This window comes from Tenrec ecaudatus, chromosome 14 (assembly GCF_050624435.1).
Source record: "Tenrec ecaudatus isolate mTenEca1 chromosome 14, mTenEca1.hap1, whole genome shotgun sequence".
NCBI lineage: Eukaryota > Metazoa > Chordata > Mammalia > Afrosoricida > Tenrecidae > Tenrec > Tenrec ecaudatus.
The window spans coordinates 85,880,734-85,901,427 of NC_134543.1; the positions used below are offsets into that span (position 1 = coordinate 85,880,734).

At 43.6% G+C, this 20,694-nt stretch overlaps 3 non-coding genes and 1 pseudogene across 3 annotated transcripts; all 4 read left to right on the plus strand.

Annotated features, from left to right (window-relative positions):
• Window positions 1-2,153: 2,153 nt before the first annotated feature.
• LOC142426967 (U5 spliceosomal RNA) lies at window positions 2,154-2,263 on the plus strand (annotated as a pseudogene).
• Window positions 2,264-5,184: 2,921 nt separating this feature from the next.
• On the plus strand, window positions 5,185-5,274 carry TRNAY-GUA (transfer RNA tyrosine (anticodon GUA)). Its single transcript is given in 2 exon segments — window positions 5,185-5,221; window positions 5,239-5,274. It is a non-coding gene; the product is annotated as a tRNA-Tyr (tRNA).
• An 818-nt stretch (window positions 5,275-6,092) lies between these two features.
• On the plus strand, window positions 6,093-6,182 carry TRNAY-GUA (transfer RNA tyrosine (anticodon GUA)). The gene is given in 2 exon segments: window positions 6,093-6,129; window positions 6,147-6,182. It is a non-coding gene; the product is annotated as a tRNA-Tyr (tRNA).
• Window positions 6,183-7,308: 1,126 nt separating this feature from the next.
• TRNAY-GUA (transfer RNA tyrosine (anticodon GUA)) lies at window positions 7,309-7,397 on the plus strand. Its single transcript is given in 2 exon segments — window positions 7,309-7,345; window positions 7,362-7,397. It is a non-coding gene; the product is annotated as a tRNA-Tyr (tRNA).
• Window positions 7,398-20,694: the final 13,297 nt, after the last annotated feature.

The following is a 20,694-nucleotide window of genomic DNA, read 5'->3' on the forward strand; positions in this document are numbered from 1 at the left end:
AAATAAAGGCGAGATGATGTTAAGGAGTCCATGTACAAAATGAATGTTTGGAAACGGATTATGGTAGCAATCATACATGAACTCAAGACACATTGATAATTATTGGCAATTGGAAATAAAGGTGGGAAACAAAGAGGTACAAAGTTAGAAAATATGGTGATATACACAGAGTTGGAAATCTATCAAAATTCTATCAAGGTTTGAATTCTATCAAAATTCATGATAGGACTTTGCAGGACCAAGGACTTTGTCATCGCAAATGCTTTTTATAAAAAAAACAAACCTGTGGACTTTTTCAGAGAGAAAATACAGATATCAAATTGACTACCTCTGTGGAAAGAAATGATGGAGAAAGTCAATATCAGCAGCTCCAAACAGGTCAGGGGCCAACTATGGAACAGACCATTAAGGTTCACATATCAGTTTAAGTTGAAGTGAAAGAAAATCAAAACTAGTTCCTGTAAGCCAAAATATGATCTTGCATATATACCGCCTGAAGATTGAGAACATCTCACAAACAGATTTGCTGTATTGAACACAAATGGCAGAAGACTTGATCAGTTGTGGGATGCCATAAAGAACATCATTCATGAAGAAAGTAAAAGGTCATTGAAAAGGCAGGAAAGAAAGAAAATAGCCAAGTGGATGTCAGAAGAGACTCTGAAACTTGCTCCTAATTGTAGAGTAGCTAAGACACATGGAAGAAATGAAGTCAAAGAGATTAACAGAAAATTTCAAAGGACTGCTAGAAAAGACAAAGTAAAGTAGTATAAGGAAAAAGTCAAAGACCTAGAATTAAAAAACTAAATGGAAAAACATGCTGAGCATACCTTAAACGGAAAGCACTCAAGAAAAAATTCAATCCCAAGTGGCAGAATTGCAATCTTGAAAGATTCTATAGGGACAGTATGGAACAATGCAGGAAGCATCAAAAGAAAATGGAAACAAAGACCCACAACAGACAAACAAACAATATCATATCAGTGGGAGGGAGGGGGAGGCAGAGTGGAGACTCAACGCCCATCAGTAGTCTACTGAACACCGCCTCTCAGAAGGGCCACAGGAAAAAGACGAATCAGGGTGCAGTATAGTACCGACAAAACACACAAACTTGAGGGGTGATGCTGGGAGAGTGGAGGGTGAGTGGGTTGGAAAGGAGGAACTGATTACAAGGATCCACATGTGACCTCCTCCATGGCAGACGGACGGCAGGGAAGGGGGAGAAGGGAGAGTCCGGACAGGGCAAGATATGACAAAATAACGATGTATAAATTACCAAGGGCACATGAGGGAGGGGGGAGCGGGGAGGGAGGGGAAAAAAAAGAGGACCTGATGCAAAGGGCTTAAGTGGAGAGCAAATGCTATGAGAATGATTGGGGCAGGGAATGTATGGATGTGTTTATACAATTGATGTATGTATATGTATGGATTGTGATAAGAGTTGTATGAGTCCCTAATAAAATGTAAAAAAAGAAAAGAGGAGAAAAAAAAGAAAATGATTAGGGCAAGGAATGTACAGATGTGCTTTATACAATTGATGTATGTATATGTATGGACTGTGATAAGAGTTGTATGAGCCCCTAATAAAATGTTTTTAAAAACACACACACAAACTTCCTCTAGTTCTTGAATGCATCCTCACCGCCCACCCCAATATCATGGCCCCAATTCTATCTTACAAATCTGGCTAAACCAGAACATGTGTATTGGTATAGACAAGAGCTCTAAACACAGGGATCCAGAACACATAAACCCTCAGAACCAATAAAAGGAACAGGGCACCAGGGGGGTAAGGAAAGGTAGGGGGAGTAAGAGGGAAGCAAGCACAATAATTGACATATAGACCCCCTCCCAGAGGGACAGACAGCAGAAAAGTGGATGAGAGGAGAGAGCGGTCAAGGTAAGACGGTAAAAATTCTAAATTATCAAGGGCACATGGAGGAAGGTTGGGGGAGGAAGGAAAAAATGAGAATACCAAGGACTCAAGCAGAAATAAAATGTTTTGAAATAGATGATGACAACACAAGTATGAATGTGATTGACACATTAATGTGTGTATGGATTGTGATAAGAGCCGTAAGAACCCCAATAAAATAAAATTTAAAAAAGAAGATGGAAAGAATACAGTCACTGTACCATAAAGAAGTAGGCAAATACTCTGGTTTCTCTTCAGATCGTATACATCTTTTGCCTTTTACTAAAGGTTTCCGTGGAGAGGAACAATTCTGAGTCATAAACTAATTTTTTGAGGCCTTGCACGGCTTACAAAAAAAAAAAGAAGTAGGCAAATCAACCCTTTCAAGAGGTAGTACACGGCCTCCCCCCAGAAGAATTTATTTCAGAGGACAGCACTGAAGCTGTAGCTCAAGGAGAAGGACTTGTCTGATCAGAGCACCCGGGAGCACATGAAGGAGGAGGAAGAGAGAGTGGAGTGCATTCTGGGCCACCAAGCCTTGATGACAAGATTCTGCACAGAGAATCAATCCACAGAGAAGACCATATGGCCGCCCCACTTGAGACAGGAAATCCTTCACTTACCATAGCCCTACAGGGGACAACACTGTGTGAATTGTGCCCATCTGATCCCACCACACAGAGGTAAAACACTTAGAGCGTACAACAGAAAGGCAAGGGAACAGAGCAACGAAGTCCCCAGGGAATAGCAAAAATAGATTTGGGGGCCAGGGCTTGGTACCCCATCAGACTCTACGAGAAAACACTCCTAAAGGCCAGTAAACAGTCCTTGAAATAACTACATGCTTTTCTTTTTTGTTGTTGTTGTTGTTGTTGTTGGATTTTGTTGGTCATTCGCGTTTCAGTGTTGTCGTTGTTTTTCTTTTCGTTTGTTGCTTGGTTTTTCCCTGTCTTGTTTTTGTACATGTTATTATCTCCACAGGTCTGTCTAAATAGGATAGGCTGGATGAACAATCCAGAGGAGAAAACAATGGGACCAACAGTTGCAGGGGAACATGGGAGAGGGGAAAGTGGGGGGAAAGGAAGTGGTGTTAACAAACCCAGGGACAAGGGAACAACAAGTGATCCAAATCGGTGGTGAGGAGGGTGTAGGAGGCCTGGTAGGGTTTGATCAAGGTTAATGTAACCGAGAAGATTTACTCTGACTAAATGAAGGCTGAGTATGATGGTGGGGCAAGAGGAAAGTAAAAGGAAATAGAGTAAAGAGCTAGGAGGCAAAGGGCTATTATAGAGGCCTAAATAAAAGCATGTACATATGGAAATCTATTTATACATGAGGATGGGGAAATAGATCTATGTGCATATATTTATAGGTTCAGTATTAAGGTAGCAGGTAGACATTGGGCCTCCACACAAGATGCCCTCAATGCAAGAATACGTTTTTCTATTAAACTGGAATTCCAGAATGCTCACCTTCCAAACACAGTCACTGAAGACAAAGCAGGTGCACAAGCAAAAGTCGTGAAGAAAGCTGATGGTGCCGGCTATCAAAAGATATAGCGTCTGGGGTCTTAAAGACTTGAAGGTAAGCAAGCAGCTATCTAGCTCAGAAGCAACCATGCCCACAAGGAAGAAGAACACCAGCCTGTGTGATTACACGGTGCAAAAGGGATCAGTTATCAGGCATCAAAACCCGCAATAAAATATCTTATCAGTGTGTGCTCACCTCCCCGATAGGATCACTGAAGACAAATGGGTGCATAAGCAAATATGGTGAAGAAAGCTGATGGTGCCCGGCTATCAAAAGATATAGCATGTGGGTTCTTAAAGGCTTGAAGGTAAACAAGCGGCCAACTAGCTGAGAAACAACAAAGGGCACATTGAAGAAGCACACTAGACTGTGTGATCACGAGATGTTGAAGGGATCAGGTGTCAGGCATTATCAGAACCAAAAAATCATATAACTGTGAAAGAGGGTGGGGCCAGTGCAGAGTGGAGACCCAAAGCTCATTTTGTAGGTCACTGGACAACCCCTTACAGAAGGGTCTTGTGGAGGAGATGAGCCAATCAGGGTGCGATGTAGCAACGATGAAACACAACTTTCCTCTAGTTCCTAAATGCTTCCTCCCTATCCACGATCCTGTTCCCAATTGTACCTTACAAATCTGGCTAGACCAGAGGATGAACATTGGTACAGATAGGAACTGGAAACACAGGGAATCCAGGGAGGATGATCCCTTCAGGACCAGTGTTGTGAGTGGCAGTACTGGGAGGGTGAAGGCATGGTGGGCTGGTAAGGAGGAACCAATCATAAGGATCTACATAAAACCTCCTCCCTTGGAGGAAGGACAAAAGAAAAGTGGTTGAAGGGAGACATCAGAGAGTACAAGTTATGACAAAATAATAATTTCTAAATTATCAAAGTTACCTGAGGGAGCGGGAAGCAAGAAGGGAGGGGGGAAAGTGAGGAGCTGATGCCAGGGGTTTAGGTGGAGAGCAAATGTTTTGAGAATGAAGTGGGCAATGAATGTACAAATTTGCTTTACACAAGTGATGTATGTATGGATTTTGATAAGAGTTGTATGAGCCACTAATAAAATGATTAAACATACAAATGAACAAATGTTTCCATTGCTCAGCAATGGAATAAGGGGATTATCAAAATAATGAATTGAAAGACGGCAAATGGTAGAAATGTCGAATATCATTGTAAGTAATCACTTTTTAATGAAGAAAGAAACATTTATAATTGGTCACCGGTGGTGAGAACCTGGACAACAACTACATTTAATGCCTAAGAAGCAAACACTCTCCCTAACGGTCATGTATAAATTCTATTTTAGGATAATCAGACAACTTCAGTTGGTGAGTAAACCCTCTCTGAAGAAGTATCTTCAAAAACCATGAGACAAATATGAAAATAGAAACAATTTAACAAGTCCTAACAAGTTTATTCCAGTTGTGATATAGTGGATGAAACAATACTCATGTAATATTAGGGATTTCACCATGAAGAGAGTAAAGTACCCCATATGAACTCATTGATTAATAGTAATATCAAAGACTAGATTATGGTGTGCCTCCTGATGTGATACATAAAATATAACGTGCAGAAGACCACTTATAGAGTATTTTCATGAAATTCTACACTCATGGTAAATGCAGGAATTTCTTCAAAGGTGTATTCTAAACAAGCGAAAAGCATGTGGGAACTAAAGTGGTTGGATGTGTATATTGAAAGAAATATCCCCAGGCATTCATGTTATGGGCCCTTCGATAGCTCAGCTGGTAGAGCGGAGGACTGTAGACAAACTGCTGCTAGACATCCTTAGGTCGCTGGTTCGACTCCGGCTCGAAGGAGTTGCCTGGTAATTTTGTGGAAACCTACCTACACATTACATTAATATACTGGAACAGCTCATACAGCACTGTATGCTCCCACAGGCACACGATGACTAGAATGATCTAGGTGGACAAACCAGCTATGCAACCTTTTAAAGTTGACCGCCATTTCGATCAGGAAACCTCATGGCATCCTTCCAGGAACCCGAGTTTGCTCTCCTACCCCCATCTCTCCCCTCCTCTAGCCTCTGGGTCCCTGCCTCTTGCTACAGAAAAGGCCCTTTCCATGGAAGCCGGAGCAACTAGAACTGCAGGAGAAAGACCGTTTCTAGGACAGGATTTTGAATTCACAGGTAGCTAAACGAGGGAGGCCAGCAGCTGGAGGTGGGTCCCCGTTTCCATTCCTCATTGGGGACTATAGAGTCCACCGGGACTAGAGAAGGAGGAGTCAGGTCCGACCTGGGGAGAAGCAACCATCAGGAAGCTGTGCAGGTTATGGGTCGCCCACTCCCCCCACCGTCCATTCGTTCTTGCCTCCATCACTCCTCCCCACGCCCCACCCCACCACTTGCCAGAACGCTCCCAGCTGCTTTCCAGGCCTGGAGGACGGTGGTTCTTGTGAGGGAGGACGGGTGGAAGTGGCAACGGTGAGGGTCCCAGGGAAGAACCCCAGAGATCTTTGCAGTCGCCCTCCTGGCTGTGAGCAAATGCCAGCGGAAACCCAAGGCAGGCTATCAGGCAGGAGACTCATGCAATTGCTGGGGCAGAAAGCTGTTGAGTACCTTGGCCTCCCACCTTTCTTGAAATAGATATCCCCAGCTTTTCCTAAGGTGCACCCTTCGATAGCTCAGCTGGTAGAGCGGAGGACTGTAGAAAAACTGCCGCTAGACATCCTTAGGTCGCTGGTTCGACTCCGGCTCGAAGGAGTTGCTATGCACATTCTTTTGGGTGGGTTGCATATCATAGGCACGCCTTAGTGCACGTTGACTCTCACCTAGCTACCTTACTTCAAAGTAGAGACTCAGCCCAGCTTTCACCGGCGGGACCGCCAATATCTGAGCCACGGGTCCCAGGAAATACATCTGGTCCTCCTTCAAACACACCTGCAATTTACCTGTGTTTGGTTCTATTCTCAATAGCATTGGATCCACCAATCAGGCACCAGCGTTGTGTGCTTCACAGTGAAATGCTGGGCGCTCACAGGCATGCCTGCCAGGAACAAGCATCGCTTCCTGAAAAGTTTCTCCTTCCATCTGGATCTCTGCCTCCCCGTGTGTCTCTCCTTCAGATCTCTAAACGTCTTACACATCTAGCCACACAGGGAGCAAACACCTGCCCTCCAATGGTTAAGCCACAGATCTGCCACGCGGAGAAGCCCCAAGTCTGCTGAGTCTGCACCCCCACTGAGGCCCGCTGGGGGGGGGGGCGGCAGAGGACAACACCTTGACGGTCACCGAGGAGCTTGAATGGTTCCCCCAAGTTCTTGTCACTGACAGGGTGCAGTTGTTGTCTGACAGACCTCCCCTGACAGTTGTCTGGGGGGACCCCGTCAGCTGCCCTACAACGTGGGAACTTTTGCTGAAGGATGAGGTCGTCTTAATGCCCGGAAGGTGGTGTTTGGGGCGGGGGAGGGGCGTGTCTACAGGACCCAGCAGTTGGCTGGCGTCTGTCACGTGGCGCTTTGGTTCGGTTTGGTTCTTCCCTTGCCTGTAGCACACCTTCTGCACTCATCTTGCCACTGGTCCGCCTCATTTGGGCCGTCCTGGGGCTGCCATGCAACAAGTACGGGTGGGGGCGAGGTGGGTGCGGCCCCCGGGAAGGGCCCTAAGCCCTGCTGAAAATGGCTTCTCCAGTAACCGCGAACTCCCAACCCCAGGGCCACCGAGCCAATGATTTGCTGCCACAGGAAAAGCTTGCTGTGGCAACGAGTGCGGGCGTCTGTCCAGAGGTGGGCTGCAGCCAATCGGAGGCATCAAGGGGCTCGAAATGGTCAGTTGACCTCGACTATATCCCTGTCTTGAAAGAAATCTCTACCTTATCAATAGCGGACACCCTTTGATAGCTCAGCTGGTAGAGCGGAGGACTGTAGGTTGCACAAGATGGACATCCTTAGGTCGCTGGTTCGATTCCGGCTCGCAGGAGTTGTATTCTTTTACACCTTTGCACACACCGTCATGCTGGTGTCTGCCTTCCAGGAAAAGAGAGCTGTGTTGTTGACCTCAGGAAACACCTGTTCTTGCTCTGCAAACCTACCGTCCAACAACCGATGACTTCCTGCTGTGATTCTCATAGAGCAGCTCACCAACCTGGCCACCCGCGCTTTAGCCACAAACTCTTGTACAGCCACGTGCGCAAACTAGCTACTTAAGGCATAATTGCGGCACCCCGAAGGCATACTGGTCGGTATGGCACCCTTAGCCAAAACGATTCTCTCTCCTCTTTCTCCCTCTACAGCTTTCTCTATCTCTGCCCCTCTCCTGCCCTCCCAATCTCTTTCTCTCCTCTCCTCTCCTTTCTACGCTCTATATCTGTCTCCCTGTCTCTTTCATATGTCTTTTGCTGTACTTTTTGATATGTATCTCCTATGTCTACCTGGCACTGACAAATAACCATTTCCCTGCTAACCGCAAATCTGGCGGTTCAAACCCACCAGCCATACAGTGGAAAACAGACGAGGCTTTTGACCTGGAAAGATTTACAGTTTTGGAAACCCTGTATCTAGGGTCACTAGACATCGGGATGGACTTGATGATAGAAGGCTTGTTTTCTTTTTCTTTCTCTGCCTCCCAAACTCTTGCCCTCTGTCCCTCCCATGCTAATATATGACTATGACCACACCCAGAAAACTGCCATCATCCCTAGGGCTCACCTACTCAGCCACAGATCTATCACCTACACTGAGAACCTACAGCTGTCTGCCAATTCCACACCTGCACTACAGCTTTCATGTCAGGAGGGTTATCAGTTGGCCTTGATGGTCTTGCAAAGGACACCCAATGCCTCACTCAAGTTGCCTGTCAGCGTGAGGGTGTAGGTAAGGACGCCCCTCAGAGGTGCCTGTGCTGGGGAGTTGTGTCTTTTGTTGGAAGAACGATGATTTCTCAGGGGCAAAGCAGCAGAAATGATTATCCCTTAACTCTCGGGGGCGATTGCTACCAGAGAGGGAGAGGAGGAGAATGAAGGATTGCAAAAGTGTGGACAGAGGTGCTCCAAGTGTTAGGGGTTATGAAGTGGTGCGGGGAGGGGCCTCCAAGATTTGGGTGCCATTGTAGTGTGGCATGGGTGCCAGTTCCCACGTGGCAAAGGGCACACAGCTTCTTCACCTGCTTAACCATGGCAGCTCCCTGGTCCCCTTAAAAAAAAATTAAGTCTTGGAAACTCAGAGGGCAATTCTACTCTATCTTATTGGGTCGCTATTAGTCAACAACGATGGCAGTGAGTTTTTTAATGCAAAGGTCCCTAGAAGAATCTCTGCTGGTGGTATCTGATACATGCTGGACTGCTGACCAGAAGATCTATGGTTCGAACCCACTAACCTCTCTACAGGGGAAAGATGAGGCTTTCTGATCTGATGAAGATTACATCTTCAGGACCCCTCCAAGGGACCACTCGGTTGAAGTCGACTTGATGGCAGTAGTGTAGCTGTTGCTATTTTGCAGCTAAGTGGCTCAGCTGCTAACCAAAAAGTGTGCAATTTGAAATCATCAGCCGATTATTTGCTTTCCCAAATACCACCGCCTTGGACATCCTTGGGGCAGCCCTCCTCTGTCCTACAGGGTCGTTGTCATGCAGAGGTGGCAGGACCAGTCAGATTTGGTTGGCAGCCACTCATTTAGTGGGCATTCCATTCTTTTTCCGCCCCCACGCTTCCATCACCGAGCCACTCTCGCGCACCCTCCCGCCGGCTTTCCCTGTTCTCACCTCCCTTGGGGTGGATCTAGGGAAGAGCGTTAAAACTCTGGGGACGGGTGCCTTGCTTTACCCAAAGCCTACAGAAGCCGAGCGCAGAATATAAGTTGTGGACATTCTCCCTTCAAAGGTGGTTCCCACCCGCCGAAGGAAGGAATCTGGGATGCAAAATGGTCAGGGGATTTGGTCTCCGCTCCTTTCTTGAATAACCTATCCACAGGTTCAACGATGTGCACCCTTAGATAGTGCAGCTGGTAGAGTGGAGGACTGTAGTTGACAGTTGTCCAGACATCCTTAGGTTGTTGGTTTGATTCTGGCTCGAAGGAGGTGTGTGGATGTTTTGTAGCATCTTCTTTTTCACCTTCCAAACATTCTGGTCACTACTAATGGTTTCCCCTCTGCCTCATCCTCACAGAACGCACCCACCTTCCAACTGCCTGTGCCCTTCTACCTCCTTCTTCAGTTGGAAGCAGCCCGTGGGTGGCCACTGAGAACTTTTTCCATCTGTAAGCCTGGAGGGTGACAGGCAGGTCTGAAATAATTGTCATTTTAATGTACTTGATTTATTATGACAAGGATTAATCTGGCAAACGTGGCTCTGACGTTGTGAGTGAATATTATTGAAAATTTGTCCTATCATCGGCCCCCACTATTTGTCTAAATAGTGTCCAATCACTTAAGATTTTAATTGATACAAGTAAACAATTAATGTATTGTGGTTTGGAGCTTACATAATTTCATTTTCTCAAGTATTAAATTCGATACCACTGACTGCATTAATGACATGATCAATAGAATTACCCTATGTCCAGTGGTGCGGGTCAAGTAATTTAACAAGTGGTTCAATACTCAATGACCGTTTTAAGTATAGAAAAAGGATATTCTGAAAGTTACTTTATCCCTTCATAGTAATACATAAAGAAGAGCAATAAAAGAGGCACACAAGTTTATATTAGAAGAAAGTAGATTTTGCTGTTTGTATTGTTTTTGTTCATAGGAGGGTATATCTCAGAAGTATTGTCATAGGGGCCACCGTCTCAAAGTTCAGCTATATGTTTTTTCTGTTTCTCAGTATATGAAACCCAGGATTGATGAACTTATAGAGCCATCAAATAGAATAAGGGTTTGGGGGAGGAGGGTAGGGCGGAATAAAGGGGAGGTGATGTCAAGGAGTCCGTGTAGGAAAAGAATGGTTGGAAACAGGTTGTGGTAGCAATTGTGAAAGTTTGTGAGAAGTGATTGAACTATGGAATGATATGAGATACGTATTAATTCCCAGTTAATAGAAAAAGAGTTTTACAATACCAATGAAAAATACTAAAAAGTCCCTCACAAAAACCAACCAAACTGTTATCGAAGATATCTTCGTTATGCTTCTTGATCTGACACCCTCACTTGCAATAGGTCTCTCTTTTAGATGAGCAGCTTTGGCTGGGATTGACCTCTGACCATCTTTTCACTGCAGGAGTAAGATCCCACTTCTTTAAAGGAGGCCAATTAAACAATAGTCTTTGGATTTGATTACTTTAAAAATGCTAGACTAGTTCTCTCCTCTGAATATATTATCTTTTTCTCTGAAAAAAACCCTTTCCGCTTTTACTGAATTTACAACAATTGCTCTGACAATACTTTTAGCTCTTTGAGCACTTTCAGGACTTTCACAATGCACTCATACAATCTTGTGGGAATTTGTGGTGCTACATCAAGCTCAGATGAACAACAGTGTCGCCCTTTGGTTGTTTGGTATTTTTTCTCTTTACATTATATGTTTGTTTTTTTTACTGAAGTAACAGACACAAGAGAGTAAACATGTAGTATTTCATTTTATTGTATATAACAAGTTTTATGAAATGAATAAATATTAACAGCATAGTTCTAAGTTTTTGTATCTGTGGAAGAAATGAACATTACTATGGGTGCTTAGAATGCACTGTTGGGCAGATGAACGTTTAAAAAGTGAAAAAGAGTAAGGAATGTAAATTTGCGATTTCCATGTTGGGTGACTGCCCAGGTACCACCTTAGAGCGAACCCTGATCACAAGTGCCATTTTTACAGGTAGTTCTTGAACTCAACAAAAAATTAGGTATCGGTTCTGCCAAACCGGTAAGAAATGGCTGAATTCTATCATTGTTTATGCCCAATGGGGACATAATTGATAATGTTCTCTAACATACAATGACAATATCTCTAAGGTGAATCATGTACATACTGTGTTAGTCTGGGTAGAGTAGAGAATCAAATCCATAGACACTCATGTGTATAAGAAAGAGCTTTATATAAAAGAGCAATTATATATTAAGAAAACATCCCAGTTCAGATCAAGTCCATAAGTCCGATATTAACCCATATGTCTGATGCCTGTCTGTAAATTCCTCTTCAGACTCATACAACACATGCAATAACACTGAATGCAGGAAGCTCACAGGCCAGTGGGGGGAAAGTCTCGTGGATCCAGTGGCAGTGGAAGCATCACAGTGCTGGCAGGGGTCTCCATGTGGCTCCTCAAACTCCAGCGCTCTAGCTTCACCAGTGTGGCTCCATGGGGCTTGTTAACAGGAATGTTCCACAGGGAGACAAGCAGAGAGAATGTGTCCTGCCTTCAAGGAGGACGAGAGGATTCCCAGAATCCCCAGGAAAAGACCATGCCCACACAGCGGCCTCATTGACAGGCTAGACTCCACCCCTTCACAAGTTGACAGATTATTTAACTGCCATGTATACCACAAATATATTAATGGATTCGGGATTGTAGTCCCAATATAAGAACAGCTACTTCTTAGGACATATTCCTGCTTCTGCTAGACTTCATGAAGTGATCGCGGAAGATATGAGTCCCAATGCAAAGTGTGGTAAAGAAACAAGATAGTGTCCAGCTGTCAGAAAGACTAGTGTCTTGGGTCTTAAAGGTTTATCTTCAAACAAGCAGCCATTTGGTAGACATAAACTAAATCCACATGGAAGAAACACACTAGCCTGTGTGATCCACGGATTGTAAATGAAATTCACACCTGAACGAGGGCATGGTATCAGGGCTTACATGTGAGCACCTAGTGTGCAGAAGGCTCTGAATGAGAGTGGAAGCCAGAAATCCACTTGCAGGGTCTACATATGGATTAAGCTTCCAGTGAACTCCCTTCTGGCCCCAGGTGGGATGTGATGAACCTATTGTCAGACAGAGAGCATTGTAATAACGATCATGTGGATATAGGTAGTTTAAAATGTAATACTTATCATTTGCTCTCCCGTTGACCAACTTGAACTTGTTTTCTTCAAATAAAACAGGGGGAGATTGGTATTAAAAGTGCAAATGAATTAAACCTGTGGCGAATCCCCTCTGCTCAGGGATGTCCATAGCCCTGCTGTCATGCAAGTTGTATTGGAAAGTGGATTATTGCGGATGCAGTTATGGTTAAAGTTTAACAGCTTATCATTAGAGCTCCTCTTTTACCCATTTACAATTTGTTCTAGCTTTTAATAATTTCTGTTGTGAGTTGGGTTCCCCTTGTTTTCATTTGCTATTGTTGACGATTTGTTTTTGTGCTTTGTTTTTCCAAATATGAAATCCAGGATAGGTAAATCCATGTAAACAATAGCTGGTTCCTTGGGATTATTGGCAGGGGAGGTTGGACGAAATAGGAAACTAATAACAATGAGCCCAAGAAAGAAGGAAATGCTCTTTTAAATGTGATTGAACTATTGAATTGTATGATTTGTGAACCATATGCCAATAAAACTGTTAGGAATAATTATGATCTGCGAGGCCATGTCAGCCATCCTGAAAACTCTTCTCTCTTGGGTCTGTTCCTTCTTGTCTATACATAACTGTCTATCAGTGCGTATAAAAGAAGTCCATCGCAGACTAAAACTATATTTAATAAAGGAGCTCTGTCCTTTTAATAGTTGACAAGAATGGGGATTGGGAAATTTCCATTGAGTATCTTCAAATATTTTCTTTTTCACTGAACCTTCGCGAGCTTATCTCTTCATCAACTGGCGATTTTTCATGGAAACTTACTACTGCTGGTTTGTCCTCTCTGTGGGTCATCCCCAGCGGTAACTGAGCTCACAAAGGATGTTCTGAGGTTTTTGTACCTTTAAAATACAGGATTAACTACAAACAAAGTATTTTCTCACGCTCCTTCATCCCTGCACCCTGGCTAATACCAGGTATGCAAAATATGTCATCCAAGACTAGAGAGGGTAGAGGGAGTGAAATAGCTCGTTGTTAATCAAAATACTAGAAATATATCATTTAATATTTAGTTTGTTAAAGTCCAAAATGTAACAGCCCCCTGCCTTGCAATGAAAGAAAATCATGTTAAACTTAATCAGTAAAGACGTTCTAACTGGAGAAGTAGGTTAGCAGGGCCATTCATATAGGCAATGGGGGCAGAGACCTCGGGGCGTTGGCTGTGTGACAACCCCTGGGGGAATGTAGATGTCAACTGATGGTCTGAAAATCCCCTGGGAAAATGTAAATTGCTTTTCTGTGAAGCCTGCTCATTTCGAAAACCTGTTTCCTATTTCCAGAACCTGCCTGTTTAAGGTATATAATTTGTTTGATTTTCACTGAAATCTTTGAAGCAGTTTGGAGGTAGCAAGACCCACGGTCTCCTGTCTAGTGCTTTCGAGAATACACTTAGGAGTTTATCAACTGGCCAGTCAACCTGGTCTCTGTCTTCAGCTGAAACAATGACAGGAGAGCCCTTTCCCTTTGTCCCCACCCCATCCCCTGCAACAGAGACGTGAATCATGTAGATTTTCAGTAGTCAGTAGTCAATACAGAGTGAGCCCCAGTGGTACAGTGGTTACACAGTGATTCAAACCCAGCAGCTGCTCCAGGAAAGAAAGACAAGGCTTTCTACTCCAGTAAAGAGTTATAGTCTCAGAAAGCCACCGGGGCAGTTCTACCATGTCCTATGAGTCAGAATCAAGTGGAGGCAGAGATTTTTTTCATTTGGTGGATGAGAATTAAAATCCTTTCAGGTCAACCTTTTGTCTTCCAGTCCCTTATTTTAGGCAGATCAAATAACTTGGAACATTTTGAAGCAAAGACCATTCATTTAGGTACCAGAGCCTCTTAGGTGAAAACCACTGAGCGGACAAACATTGCAGACAACCACGACCTAAAACAGGAGAAGGTGGAACCATGGACATTAACCTGCCACAAAGAATGCCAGTATGACTCAGGCCCTTCCAGATCAGAAAGCACCCCTTTTTACAAGGGAGAGCAGCATCCAAGAACCACGCCTGGGATAAAAACATAAAGGACCAGCAGTTTTTATTACGCATATTACTTTGTCTCCTCATATACATTTCCCATGGTAGCAATAAAGACTCGCTATACTTCAGAGGACAGGGCAGGGGCCTAAGTCTCAAAAAGGGCAAGTGAGTACTTGTCTCTATGTCTAGTCGCACAACCCCACCTTCAAGGGGAGATCCACACTACCGGGAAGATGAGAACTACTCTGCTTTTTACAGGTGTAGCTTGTCTTCCTCTCCTTGATGTGTTTAATGAAAACCCAGAAAGTGTCACAGTTGAAGTGATCAGTTTAATCATTTAAGATATCCTCTAACAAGTCACTGCCAAGGTGATTCTGATTCATAGTGACCTACTGAGAGGTCAACATTGCGACATGGATGGAGATAGGATTGAGACAAAGAATGTGAGGTTAAGAGCGGCCTTTTTAGGGTAGGGAAAGAGCTCCAAGGAGGGAAGGGAGAGCAGAGCATCTTGAGCTCTTGGGTGGTTCTGAGACCCAATGAGTTGGGTCAGGGAAATTGCAGCTTGTTGGTGAGGTGGTGGGAGAGATACAGGGCTCAAGCTAGGGAGGTAGATGTTGACAAGGGAGATGTGTTGCTTGCAGGTGCAGGATCTTGAGTCAGGATGTGATCCGTGGGAAGTGCCTTTGTTGTTTGCCAACCTGCTCCCTGGAGCGCTGGGACAGGGGCTGCACAAACTTGGTCTGGAGAGATAAGCCCCCTTGGAATGTCGGGGCAGAAGATACATACTTCAATAGGTCATTTATCTTCCTGAGAGGCTAGAAATGGGGGCCTTGAAGATCTATCTTCTTGAGGAGCTGGAGAGGAAATGGAGGGCTGCCTAGTCTGCACCGGACCCAAACACCTATTAGCACTGGTGGCATAGCGGTTACTTGTTTGGCTGCTAATCACAAGATAATGGGTCCAAAGCACCAGCTGCTCCTCAGGAGGAAGATGGGACTTTCGACTCTCATAAAGAGTTACAGTCTCAGTCCTATACAGTTACTATGAGCTTAAAAAATAAGGCAGTATGACTATATTTCAATCCAAAAATTCTTTGCTCCTTATCAGGTATTGTGAAGTTCTTTGGTCAGAGCAGACTTCAACCCAGAGATGAAAAAAATGATGGTACAATGTAGCAGTTGGCTTAATTTTGCTGAATTCCCAGCCCACCTGACACTGATTCAGTCAAACTACACTCCATTTTACAAGCTTATAAACACACAAGGGAATACACCCAAAATACACCACATTTTATGAGCTCATAAACACAGTCAGTAACGAAGTGCTTCTTCTACTCTGATCTGTCTGCTTCTTCTCTTGCGAAATTCCTCTCATTCGAAGTTGCTCATGTCAAGATCATTTTTACTAGAAGGTAAAGACGAATTCTCCAAGGCTTCATTTGCTTCTCCTCTTCTTTGTCTCTTTGTTGACTGTAAGAGTTAGGTTTTGTATCAACTTGATTGGTCCAGGATGCTCCGTCGTTTGGCAGTAGGATCTCTCCTGTATGGTGCAGGTCACAGCCTGATTACATCTCCTTGGGCGGGTGCCTAGTCCACATCTATAAATAGATGCTGTGTAGAACTGGTTCCTTTTCTTCTTCTTCTTGCTGGCCTGGATTCTGCATCTGGTTCCTTGGAATGGAGGCTAATGTCCTATCATGTTTCACGCCTTGGATCCACTCAACTCCACCTCCACTGGATTGTGGGTTTCCTGCCTCCTGCTTCCTCTGCCTTCCTCCTCGTTCCACAGTGCTGGCACCTTCGTTAAGCAGGAAGGGGTGAAAGCTTCGCTTCTGACCTATGGACTTGGGCTGGAAACTGGATCTGCAGCTCTATGACTGTTTAATATAAATAGCTTCCTTGATATATGTCATGTATACATATGTATCACTGATTTTCTTTCTCGAAAACACCCAACTCCAAACAGTCACCCCTGATGATTTTCATGCTTCTTTCTATCGTGCTATATTTATATTATGCTGTAAAATCATCACAAGCAGTGAACTCTTTGAGGTCTGGGACTCATTTTGGTATCATCAGCATTTTACCCAGCACCTTGTAAGAACAGGTAGTGTATTAGAGATTAAATTCTGAGCACTAGGTTTCGAGTCTGAAATTGATCAAACATGAACTCAATATGCATTGATAATTATTGGGAATTGGAAATAAAAGTGGAAAACAAAGAGGATCAAAGTTAGAAAATATGAACTTGGTGAGAGACACGGAGCTGGAGATCTATCAAAATTATGCCAAATTTTGGATTCTATCAAAATTCATGATAGAACTTTGCAAGACCAAGGACTTTGTCATCGCAAATGCCTTTTTTTCAAACAACACGTGGACTTTTTCAGATGGAACACACAGAAATCAAATTGACTACCTTTGTGGGAAGAAATGATGGAGAAACTCATTATCAGCAGCTCCAAACAGGTCAGGGGCTGACTATGGAACAGACCACTAATGTTCACATATCAGTTTAAGTTGAAGTGAAAGAAAATCAAAACTAGTTCCTGTAAGCCAAAATATGATCTTGAATATATATCACCTGAATTTGAAGAACATCTCATAAACAGATTGCTCTATTGAACACAAATGGAAGAAGACCTGATGAGTTGTGGGATGCCATAAAGAACATCATTCATGAAGAAAGTAAGAGGCCATTGAAAAGGCAGGAAAGAAAGAAAATATCCAAGTGGATGTCAGAAGAGACTCTGAAACTTGCTCCTAATTGTAGAGTAGCTAAGACACATGGAAGAAATGAAGTCAAAGAGATAAACAGAAAATTTCAAAGGACTGTGAGAAAAGGCAAAGTAAAGTAGTATAAGGAAAAAGTCAAAGACCTAGAATTAAAAAACTAAAATGGAAAAGCATGCTGAGTGTATCTTAACTGAAAGCACTCAAGAAAAAATTCAATCCCAAATTGCAGAATTGCAATCTTGAAAGATTCTATAGGGACAGTATTGAACGATACAGGAAGCATCAAAAGAAAATGGGAACAAAGACCCAAAACAGACAAGTGAACAAAATCATATAAATGAGAGGGAGGGGGGAGGCAGAGTGGAGACCGAAAGTCCACCAATAGTCAACTGGACACAAGAAAAAGATGAATCAGGGTGCAGTATAGCACTGAGAAAACACACAACGTTCCTCTAGTTCTTGAATGCTTTCTCTCCCCCCACCACTATCATGACTCTAATTCTATCTTACAAATCTGGCTAAACCAGAACATGTATAGTAGTATAGAGAAGAGCTTACAACACAGGGATCCAGAACAGATAAACTTCTCAGAACCAATAAAAGGAGCAGCGATACTAGGAGGGTAAGGGAAGGTGGGGATAATAAGGGGGAACCAAGCACAATAATTGATAATATGGACCCCCTCCCAGGGGGATGCACAGAAGAAAAGTGGATGAAAGGAGACAGTGGTCGGTGTAAGATAGGAAAAAATGATAAATTATCAAGGGCACATGGGTAAGGGAGTGTGGGGGAAGAAGGAAAAAAATGAGGAGCTGATATGAAGGGTTCAAGCAGAAATAAAATGTTTTGGAAAAGATGACAACACAAATACAGATGTGTTTGACACAATGGATATATGTATGGACTGTGATGAGCCATAAAGCCCCAATAAAATATTTTTTTTAAAAAAGAAGATGGAAAGAATACAGAGTCACTGTACCATAAAAAGTAGTCAAATAAACCCTTTAAGGAGTTAGTATATGCCCTCCCCCAGAAGAATATATTTCAGAGGACAGCACTGAAGCTGCAGCTCTGGGAGAGGGACATTTCTGATCAGAGTACATGGCAGCAGATGACGGGGGAGGAAGCCTTGAGGACGAGATTCCAGCACAGAGCAGCCAATCCAAAGAGAAGGCCATATGGCTGCCCCACTTGAAACAGGACATCCCTCACTTACCCATAGCCCTACAGGGGACAACTCTGGAGACATGAATTGTGTGTTAATTGTGCCTGATCTGATCCCACCACATAGAGGCAAATTACTAAGAGCGTGCAACAGAAAAGCAAGGGGAACAGAGCAAGGAAGTCCCCAGAGAATACCAAAAATAGACTTTGGGGCCAGGGCTTGGCAACCCCTAAGACTCAACCGGAAAACACTCTTAAAAGCCAATAAACAGTCCTTAAACTAACTGCATACTTTTCTTTTTTGATGTTGTAGTTGGTTTTTTTTTGTAATTGTCTTTTTGGTGTTGTTGTTTTGTTTTTGTTTATCACTTGGCTTTCTCTGTCTTGTTTTTGTGCATATTATTATCTCCATAGATTTGTCTAAATAAGATAGGCTGGATGAACAATCTGGGGAAGCAAACAATGGCAGCGACAGATTCAAGGGGACAAGGGAGAGAAGGAGGTGGGGGGAAAAGAAGTGGTGTTAGCAATCCCAGGGACAAGGGAACAACAAGTGATCCAAATCGGTGGTGAGGAGGGTGTAGGAGGCCTTATAGGGCGTGATCAAGTGTAACGTAAGCGAGAAGAATTACTGTAACCCAAATGAAGGCTGAGCATGATAGTGGGACAAGAGGAAAGTAAAATTAAATAGAGGAAATAGCTAGGAGGCAAAGGGTATTTAAAGAGGTATAAATAAAAGGATCTACATATTTACATATATATGAGGATGGGGAAATAGATCTATGTGCACATATTTATAGGTTTATTATTAAGGGAGCAGATATACACTGGGTCTCCACTTAAGACCCCCTCAACGCAAGAATATTTTGTTCTATTAAACTGGTATTCCATGATGCTCACCTTCCGAACATGATCACTGAAGACAAAGCAGGTGTACAAGCAAAAGTGAAGAAAGCTGATGGAGGCCAGCTATCAAAAGATATAGCGTCTAGGGTCTTAAAGACTTGAAGGTAAATAAGCGGCCATCTAGCTCAGAAGCAACAACATCCACATGGAAGGAGTACACCAGCTTGTGTGATTACACGGTGCTGAAGGGATCAGTTATCATCAAAGACCCACAACAAAAAATCTTATCAATGTACACTCACCTCCCTGATAGGATCGCTGATGACAAATGGTGCATAAGCAAATGTGGTGAAGAAAGCTGATGGTGCCCGGCTATCAAAAGTTATAGCATCTGGGATCTTAAAAGACTGAAGGTAAACAAGCAGCCAACTAGCTGAGAATCAACAAAGCCCATATGGAAGAAGCACACCAGCCTGTGCGATCACGAGGTAACAAAGGGATCAGGTCCAAGGCATCATAAAAAAAAAATCTTACCATAGTGAATGAAGGGGGAAGTGCAGAGTGGAGACCCAAAGCCCATTTATCTGCCACTGGAGATCCCCTCACAGAGGGGTCTAGGGGAGGAGATGAGTCATTCAGGGTGCGACGTAGCACTGATGAAAAATACAGCTTTCCTCCAGTTCCTAAATGCTTCCTCCCCCTCCCCACACCCCCCCACACACTATCATGATATGAATTCTATCTTGCAAGTCTGGATAGAGCAGAGGTTGTACACTAGTGCATATAGGAGCTGGAGGCACAGGGAATCCAGGGTGGATGATACCTTCAGGACCAGGGGTGTGAGGGGCAATACTGGGAGAGTAGAGGGTGAATGGGTTGGAAAGGGGGAACCCATTACAAGGATCTACATGTGACCTCCTCCCTGGGGGACGGACAACAGAGAAGGGGGGTGAAGGGAGACACCGGATAGAGCAAGATATGACAAAATAATAATCTATAAATTATCAAGGGCTCATGAGGGAGGGGAGAGCGGGGAGGGAGGGGGAAAAAAAGAGGACCTGATGCAAAGGGCTTAAGTGGAGAGCAAATGCTTTGAAAATGATTAGGGAAAAGAATGTACAGATGTGCTTTATACAATTGATGTATGTATATGTATGGATTATAATAAGAGTTCTATGAGCCCCTAATAAAATGTTTTTTTAAAAAAAGAAAATGATAAGTCAATGAATGTACAGGTGTGCTTTACACAATTGATGCATGTATGGATTGTGATAAGAGTTGTATGAGCCCCTAATAAACATTTTCAAAAAATCTTATCAATGTACACTCACCTCCCTGATATGATCACTGAAAACAAATGGATGCATAAGCAAATGTGAAGAAAGTTGATGGTGCCTGGCTATCAAAAGTTATAGCGTCTGGGATCTTAAAAGATTGAAGGTAAACAAGCAGCCAACTAGCTGAGAATCAACAAAGGCCACATGGAAGAAGCACACCAGATTGTGTGATCATAAGGTTTCAAAGGGATCATGTATCAGGCATTAGTAGGGAAAAAAT